We start from the raw sequence: 8,571 nt of genomic DNA, 5'->3' as shown, positions 1-8,571 counted from the left end.
GCAGAGCCTCCCTCGACCTGCTGGTCACACTCTTTTTGATGCACCCCAGGATGCCATTGACCTTCTTAGCCATGAATGCACATTACTGGGTCATGGTGGGCTTGTCAATCAGGATTCCCAGGTCCTTCTCTGCAAAGCCACTTTCCAGCAGGTCAGCCCCTAATCTGTAATGGTGGATGGGGCTATTTGTCTCTAGGTTCAGGGCTCTACACTTGCCTTCGGCAAATTTTGTTAAGTTCCTCTCCAGCCAACTCTCCAGCCTGTCCAGATCTTGCTGAATTGCAGCACAACATTCTGGTGTATCAACCACGCCTCCCAGTCTTGTGGCATCATCAAAGTTGCTAAGGATATACTCTGTTCCTTCAACCAGATCATTAATCAATATATTGAACAAAACTGAGGCCAATACTGACCCCTGGAGAGCACTGGAAGCTACAGGTTTATGACTAGACTCTATGCTGCCAATCACAGCCCTCTGAGATCTGCGTCTAACCAGTCCTCAATCCAGCTCACTGTCCACTCACCTAACCCACACTTCCCAAGCTTACCTATGCAGATATTAAGGGAGACAGTGCCAAAGGTCTTGCTGAAGTCAAGGCAGACAACATCCACTGCTCTCCCCTCATCTGCCCACTCAGCTATTCCATCACAGAAGGCTATCAGATTGGTCAAGCATGATTTCCCCCTAGTGAATCCATGTTGGCCACTATTAACAACCTTCTTTCCTCCAAATGCTTGAAGGTGATATCCAGAATGAGCTGTTCTATCACTTTTCTAAGGGTGAAAGTAGGATTTACTGACCTGTAGTTTCCTGGGTTCTCCTTCTTGCCCTTTTGGAAGACTGGAATGACATTGTTTTTTCTCCAATCCTCAGGCACTTCTGTTCTCCATGATCTTTCAAAGGTAATGGAGAGGAACTTAGCAATAACATCTGTCATCTCCCTCAGCACTTATGGGTGCATTCTATCCGGGCCCATGGATTTGTGGGTGTCCACTTTGCCTAAATTATCTCTAATCAAACCCTGGTCAACCAAGAAACAGTCTTCCTTTCTCCAGATTTTCTTTCTTTCCTCCTAGATCTAGGATTTCTGAGAGACAGCTTTAACAGTAAAGGCTGAAGCAAAGAAGGCATTCACTAAATCCACCTTCTCTCTGTCCATCATCAGGGCACTCACCTCATTCAGCAGCAGCCTCACATTTTCCCTAGTCTTCCTTTTGTTGCTGTCGTACTTGAAGAAGCCCTTTTTGTTGCCATTGATGTCCTTTGCCAGATGTAATTCCAAGTCAGCCTTAGCATTGCTCATTGATCCCGGAATACTCTCACAGCATTCCTATGTTCCTCCCAAGACACCAGTCTCTTTTTCTGCTTTCTCTAAGAGTCCTTCTTCTGTTGCAGTTTTTCCAGAAGCTCACCTATGCAGGTCGCCTGCCTCCTTTGCTTGATTTCTCACTCTTAGGGATGCATCTATCTTGAGCCTGGAGGAAGAAGTGCTTGTATACTGACCAGTTCTCTTGAAACCTTCCTACTTTCGAGAGACCTATCACCTTAGGATTCCTCCAAGCAGGTCTTTGAAGAGGCTAAATATCTCTCCTGAAATTCAGAGTTGTAAGCCTGCTCATTACCCTGCTTCTTCAACACTGGATTCTGAACTCCATCATTTTGTCGTCACTGCAGCCGAAGCTGCTCCAAACTTTCACGTTCCCAGAGGAAACTTTAAACTTAAATGTCAGATCCTTTTTCAAATTTGGTAGAGATTGCCAGATTTTAATAAAGAGACTGAAAATTGTGGTCATGCAAGTCTCACTTTCAGACTGTCAAAGATGAAACACTTAGGAGAATTGGATTCAACTGTGAATTTTTGCATAAGTTAAAGATGATGAAAGTAGTATTATCAGAATAGTAATAATGTGGGTTGGGATTTTTGCTGTGGTGTTTTGTTGTTTTATTTTTTTCTTTTTTTGGTAGCCGCTTAGTATCAAACTGTGCTTGATGAAATACAGAAGGCAAATGTAAACTCTTAGTAAACAAATGAGCCGAACATGACAGTTATGGAGGAATGTGCTTTCTTGACCTCGAGCAGTGTATGCCTGACAAGTACGGTAACTTTACTGTCAGCTGAAGGCAGGAAGAATCCTGTAAATTATGAAATCCTTTTTATAGTGGAAAATTGTATGAAAAATATTTGAAATCTATTCTTCTGTATAAGGTGATACAGTACATAGAGCATAACAATGCTACAGTTAGGGTAAGATATGTATCTGTTTAGTTATATAGATAATAACTCTGTGTGAAAGATTTGTGTAATTTTTAGTACAACTACTACCTGTAAATCTAAGCAGAAGCACGGAATGATGTGGGCTGGAAGGCAGTTTTGGAAATTATTTGATTCAAGTTCCTTGTCCAAGGCATAGAATCATAGAATCATAGAATCACCAGGTTGGAAAGGACCCACTGGATCATTGAGTCCAACCACTTCTAACACTCCCTTAAACCATGCCCCTAAGCACTTCATCCACTCTTTCCTTATACACGGAAATATACACTCTTTCCTTATACACAGATACCGTATCCTTATATACGATGACTCTTTCCGTGAAATTTTTTTTTCTGTTATCCAGCCTGAACCTCCCCTGGTGGAGCTTCAGGCCATTCCCCCTTGTCCTGTCCTCTGTCACTTGGGAGAAGAGGCCAGCTCCCTCCTCTCCACAACCTCCTTTCAGGTAGTTGTAGAGAGTAATAAAGTCTTTAAATCCTAAAGAAAAACATTTAATGCAGCTGTCCAGTGTCCCACAAATATCTACTCAGTAGAACAATAAATTTTAAGAGGATTTATAATAAACTATTAGAATTCACCAATACCTGCTGCACTGAACTTCCTGTAGACAGGAACAGAGGTGGCACCTCAGTCCAGTATGGGAGAATTGGATCGAATGTGTCTCTATGCTGGCTTCAGACAACCATAACTTTTTTTTAAAAGTTATAGTACTTATTGTTCTTTCTTGCACAATAACTATATGAATTGTGCATACCATGTTGATAAAGAATACTGGACTCTGCCAGATTCCTATTTAAAAGTGTGCAAGAGTTACACTTCTGATGAACATTGCAGAGATTTTTTTTTTCAATAAAAGTCTATTTTCTGAATCATTAGTCAGAAGGAGTGGAAATATAAATCAGCTGGAAGGTAGAATTGTGATCTCAATGAAAAAGGGGTACCATAGTGAAGAACATGGCTGAGTTGAACATTGGGTCCATTACCAATATGTCAAAAAATAAAGAAGATAAAAGTAAAGAAATCACGTATCCCTTCATAATGTGTTGTGAAGGCAACAGAAAAAACACATCATAGAGAAATGGTGTTAAGACTGAGTGGTTTTGCCTCTGTGGATAGTTAAATGCAGGTGATTCAAAGAACGGGAAAATCCTGAGAACACTGCAGCTTTTTATGTAAGTGTGGATTCTGATTTCTAGATATTACAAGAGTGCCTGCAAAGTGTTGAGTGAATGATGTGTGAGAAACGCTATGAAGTACAACTTCCAAGTGAAATTTGATCAGGGTATGATGTGTCAATTTTTAAAGCTTTGATAATTTCTTGGTATAGAAAAATGTGGTAATTGCTCCACAGTGGCTTAATTTTCAACAGAAATCAGAAAAGAAATGAACCCCTACTTTCCTCGTATAAGTACAATGGAGTCAATTTCTAGTATCAAAGTAGGTATTCCCAAAGAAAGGAAAAATTATTCAACTTCTACAGCATGGAAACGTGTGATATAAGAGAGATTTCTGATTACACTCCGTATACAAGCCAGACACTGAAGAAAACTGGTATTTCTCAGTATATTTTTACAGTTTTAAAAAATAATCATAATTTAAGATACTTGAAATTAACTTTTTCCAGTCCTTTCTTGGCAGGAATCAAAGTTAATTTGTGTTCTGCAAATAAATATATAAAACATTTCATCCTGACTCACATTTATTATTTCTAGAATAGACAGATAATAATTATCTAGTGTGCAAAGATAAAGGTATAAATGAAAGAAAATATATATTTTTTATAGTTCTGTCTTTTAACATGTTTTACAATAATACCATACCTGCATGATATCTAGCAATGTCTGTAGTGCACCTTGTAAATACATACTGGGCTGAAGTACGACACGTTTGTGGTATGACACAGAGGCACCTTGCCATAGCCGGAGTTCCTAGAGTTGTGGTGCCCCAGGCATGCATGCTGCCTTCAGCATTATGTCTACAGAGAAAATTTCATAATATCTCTAGATAATGCAATAGATAAAATCTTCTAAAATTCATAGGGAAGTCAAGATTATAGTATTAGGCAAGCAATGTTGTTGTGGTAGAGTTAGACACAGTATGGCCTTTCCAAAAATATCACTATCACCCAGCAGTCAGAAACAGGTTAAGACATGGTGGAGGTGTCATAGAATCAAAGAATCACCAGGTTGGAAAGGACTCACAGGATCATCAAGTCCAACCATTCCTAACACTCCCTAAACCATGTCCCTAAGCACTTTATCCACCCGTTCCTTAAACACCTCCAGGGAAGGTGACTCGACCACCTCCCTGGGCACACTGTTCCAGTGCCCGATGACTCTTTCCGTGAAAAATTTTTTTCTGATATCCAGCCTGAACGTTCCCTGGTGGAGCTGGAGGCCATTCCCCCTTGTCCTGTCCCCTGTCACTTGGGAGAAGAGGCCAGCTCCCTCCTCTCCACAACCTCCTTTCAGGTAGTTGTAGAGAGAAATAAGGTCTCCCCTCAGCCTCCTCTTCTCAAGGCTAAACAACACCAGTTCCCTCAGTTGTTCCTTGTAAGACTTGTTCTCCAGCCCCCTCACCAGCTTTGTTGCTCTTCTCTGGACACGCTCCAGAGCCTCAACATCCTTCCTGTGGTGAGGGGCCCAGAACTGAACACAGTATTCAAGGTGTGGTCTCAAAAAAAACCCATGATGCTCAGACAGGCGTAGCCCTGGGTGGAACCCGGGGCCGCAAGTGTGTTTGAAGTGTCGATTATCGATGTGTCCTCCAATTCACATTAATTCTCGCAGCTAGCTGCTTTCTTCATTGATGCACGAGCCCAGTGATCCAACGCTAACAGTGTCACGTCAGATCCCTGAGCTCAGCCTGATGATACCTCTGGATCATGCAAAGAACTGTGGGGTTTAGAAGGGGTCATTTAAATAAAGGCAGAAGATGGAGTATCTCAGAGCAAGATAGGGAAACTAGTGCAGTATGAGACCACTTGGCCCTGGGAGGGAGTGCTGTGCACTCTTCAGAGGAAATCACTGTGCTTTTGGGATAGTTTCTATATCAAGAGAGTCAAAGTGCTGAAGCATACTATATTTTATGAAAATGGTGGGGAAAACAGGAATGTAATGGACAATAAAATAATTGTGAGGTGGGGAGTAAAAATGGCTATGTGGAAAAAAAAAAGCAGGAGGAGGAAAGTATTTTTTTAATGGCTTGTACAACAGTACTAGGGGTCAGTGTAATAAGTAAGAGAAATAGTAATTTTCCATTTGTAATAAAAAAGTTGACTTTGGTGTTATCGCAGTCTGGTTGAATGGCCAGCAGGACTGAAGTGCACAAAAAAGCTCAAATCTGTGTTGGTGTTGCAGTGCTTTTTAAAACAGGACCCACATTCTTCCAAAACTACAAAAGGCATTACTGCATTCAAGGAACTGATGAGTCAGAAAAATAAACAATCTTTAATTGCTTATGGAAAAATATTATAACAGTTAATATGCAAGATGGGTTATAATGTAGAGACTGCTTCAGGCCTGTAGTCTGCCTCATAATCACAGATTAAAACTGCATGAAAGGAAAAAAAGCTATGTAACTACAGGGCTTCTCTTCAGGTGATAATGTTAAAAACTTCCTACAGCTAATACCAAAATGTGTTCGACATTTTTAAGTGCTCTAAAGCACGCTTTCTATTTCTATTTTACATCTGACATGGCATAAAGCTACAGAGACTTGATCTTAGCAGATAAGGAGAAATTGATTTTCAGAACAGAAAATCACAGATAAGTAAATAGAAATCATAGAGACTTGACCTCAGATGGCTTTGGTAAACATAATATAAATCCAAACAAACAGCATATAGACTTAGAATTTCAAAGAGCTTCTCTTCTAAATCTGAAAACAATATAGGCCAATCACTTTGGATAGACTATATAATTAAGAAAAAGTGTAATACTTAAAGAGTAAGTATTTAAGAGTGTTTTCTAGGGATTCTGGAAGCCTCAGTCTTGGAACTGACAAGGTGGGCAAAGTAGTTGTAGAAGTTGTAAGTATTTTTTTAATTGTAAACTGATAAATATGTAGCAAGAGTGCAGCCTTGTTAGAGGTCAAGTGAAGCCAGATGTATATGAGAACTTATTAAGAATTTATTAAGTGAAATAAATGTGGTGCTTATTCTAAGTGTTATAACTCAGAAGCTAAGGAATGTGGAAAAAAATTGAAGGAAACCCAGCTAAATTTGATTCACTTTAATCAGTAATCCCCTTCTTGATTTCATTCCAGAAGCTGTAGAAGTGTTGAAAAAAGCAAAGCTCTAGATCATTAATATCGATTTTCATCAGTGCATGAAATACTAAGCAAATATTAAGCTTGAATACAAATAGTTAAAATCAAAATGATAGGGCTGTTAGTCTAAAGCAGATCTTAGAAAAATAATGGAAGAATTGGAGTTACTTGGTTTTATGTAATCATAAACCATGTGATGGGAAGAGCAGGGGAATTTCCACAGAAGCTGTGAATTCATATACATAAGCCATTTCTCTTAAGCTCTCTAAAGTTTCCAACTCCTGTTATGATACCAACTGTACTTTGGATGAAAATCTTATTACTTCACTGTCTTTTCTTTTTTTTTTCTGTCGTAGTTGAGAAGAAACTGTGAGTCACCAGAAGACTTCTATATTTCTCTGAATTTTCAGTTATTTGTAAGATCATTTCCAGGAACAGATGACTTCTGTTAGAGGAACTGTATTGCCACCTTCTCCCAAATGGGAGTCTGGGACTACTAGAGAGGTTATGAAGAACAAAGAAGTGGCTTGAAGCAATTCTACACTTTGCTTTCAGAAAGTCTGTTTTCTAATGGAATACCAGTTGTGCTGTTTATGTAAGGTGGATAGTAACACTACTTAAGCTCCATTTAAATCATAAAATATGAAAATACTTAAGGACTTAAATGGATAAAAAATCATCGAAAGAGAGCTAAGACTTTCACTTATGACTGAAAGAGAAGCTAGTGACAAAGATGGAGACGTTTTCGTCATTGGGAGAATGGTAAATAATGAAAAAGAAACGTGAAGTAGATAACGTGGGGATTTGGGAAAACAGATGTTCTGCAGGTTGGATATGCAGTAACAGACATTAGTCCATGTGTAAAAGTTCCTATATTGTACTTAGAGAAAGCATTACACTAGAAGAGGCTTAATTCTCAGTAGTTCCGAGTGTGATATCGGGATCAAAGGGACTAATTAGAACTTTTGATATTCATTGGTGAATTTCAGATAGCATAGTGAGATTATTTATGGTCATGTTTCAACATCTACAACAATGTGCCCACCTCTTATGTGAACAACTTGTGAAGCATTTTTTGATAAAGTGGGAAGGACATGGAAGAAAAACAGTCAGCTATGCCTCCATCACAACTTACCACTCCAGGTAGAGCTTCAAAGAATAAAATGTACATCAGAAAAGAAAAGGTTTCTTTTAAACAGATTGCCTGTATTCAAGTAATTTGGCTTATAAATGTGATGTTATTGTTTGGTTTAACTGTAATTGTTAAGATTGCTGGTAGAAGACAGGGAGAGAAGAGTCTGTTTCTCTGTTATTTCAGGATTTTTTTGTTTAGAACTAGATATTTCTTAACTGTTAGTATGTACACTAAAATAATTTGACATTAATCCATTTCATTAATTTTTGACCATTAATTCTGTTTGCTTTTCAGAAATCAGAGATTTAAAAGTTATCCTCTAGAAGTAATTTGTATTGAAACTTTCTAGGAAATGAATATGATCACAAGTCAGCATAAAGTAAAATGAATGACTACAAGGAAAGCAATATTTAATTATTTTGTCTCATAATTCATGCTTAACATTATGGAAGTTGCCATGGTGACCTCAGAATTAATTTGTTACCTTATATTTAGTTTTAATTTGCCTGCATCTCATTTCCACTTTAAAGGCCTTACATCTATGGCTGATTTGAAAGACCAATTGCAGCAGCAATTTTGAGGTATTCTGTTGGAGATTTGCTGTTTGTACTGATCAGGAAGTTTTAGCACACTTAATTTCAGGCCTCATGTAAATAAAGTCTTACAATTATTGCATCAATCCACAGTAGCATTTAATTTTAAGAGACACAGCCAATTTGCTATAGACTAGACCTGAAGCTTGATGAGTTAATTAGGCTTCCTAACCTGTTATCTTACCTTTCATAATTAATACTATAATCATATTCATCTAAACTCAATTATATGGAAGTCACTGTGTGAATTTTTATTAAAAAAAATGTAGCAAAATTTGGGCAAAGTAAGACGCCTGTA

At 38.3% G+C, this 8,571-nt stretch overlaps 1 pseudogene; it reads right to left on the bottom strand.

Annotated features, from left to right (window-relative positions):
* Nucleotides 1-4,964: 4,964 nt before the first annotated feature.
* LOC128851544 (5.8S ribosomal RNA) lies at nucleotides 4,965-5,117 on the bottom strand (annotated as a pseudogene).
* Between the last annotated feature and the right edge of the window lie 3,454 nt (nucleotides 5,118-8,571).

Source organism: Cuculus canorus, chromosome 2 (assembly GCF_017976375.1).
Source record: "Cuculus canorus isolate bCucCan1 chromosome 2, bCucCan1.pri, whole genome shotgun sequence".
Taxonomy (NCBI): Eukaryota; Metazoa; Chordata; class Aves; order Cuculiformes; family Cuculidae; genus Cuculus; species Cuculus canorus.
The sequence above is the reverse complement of the archived record's forward strand: the minus strand, read 5'-3'. Positions and strand labels throughout refer to the sequence as shown.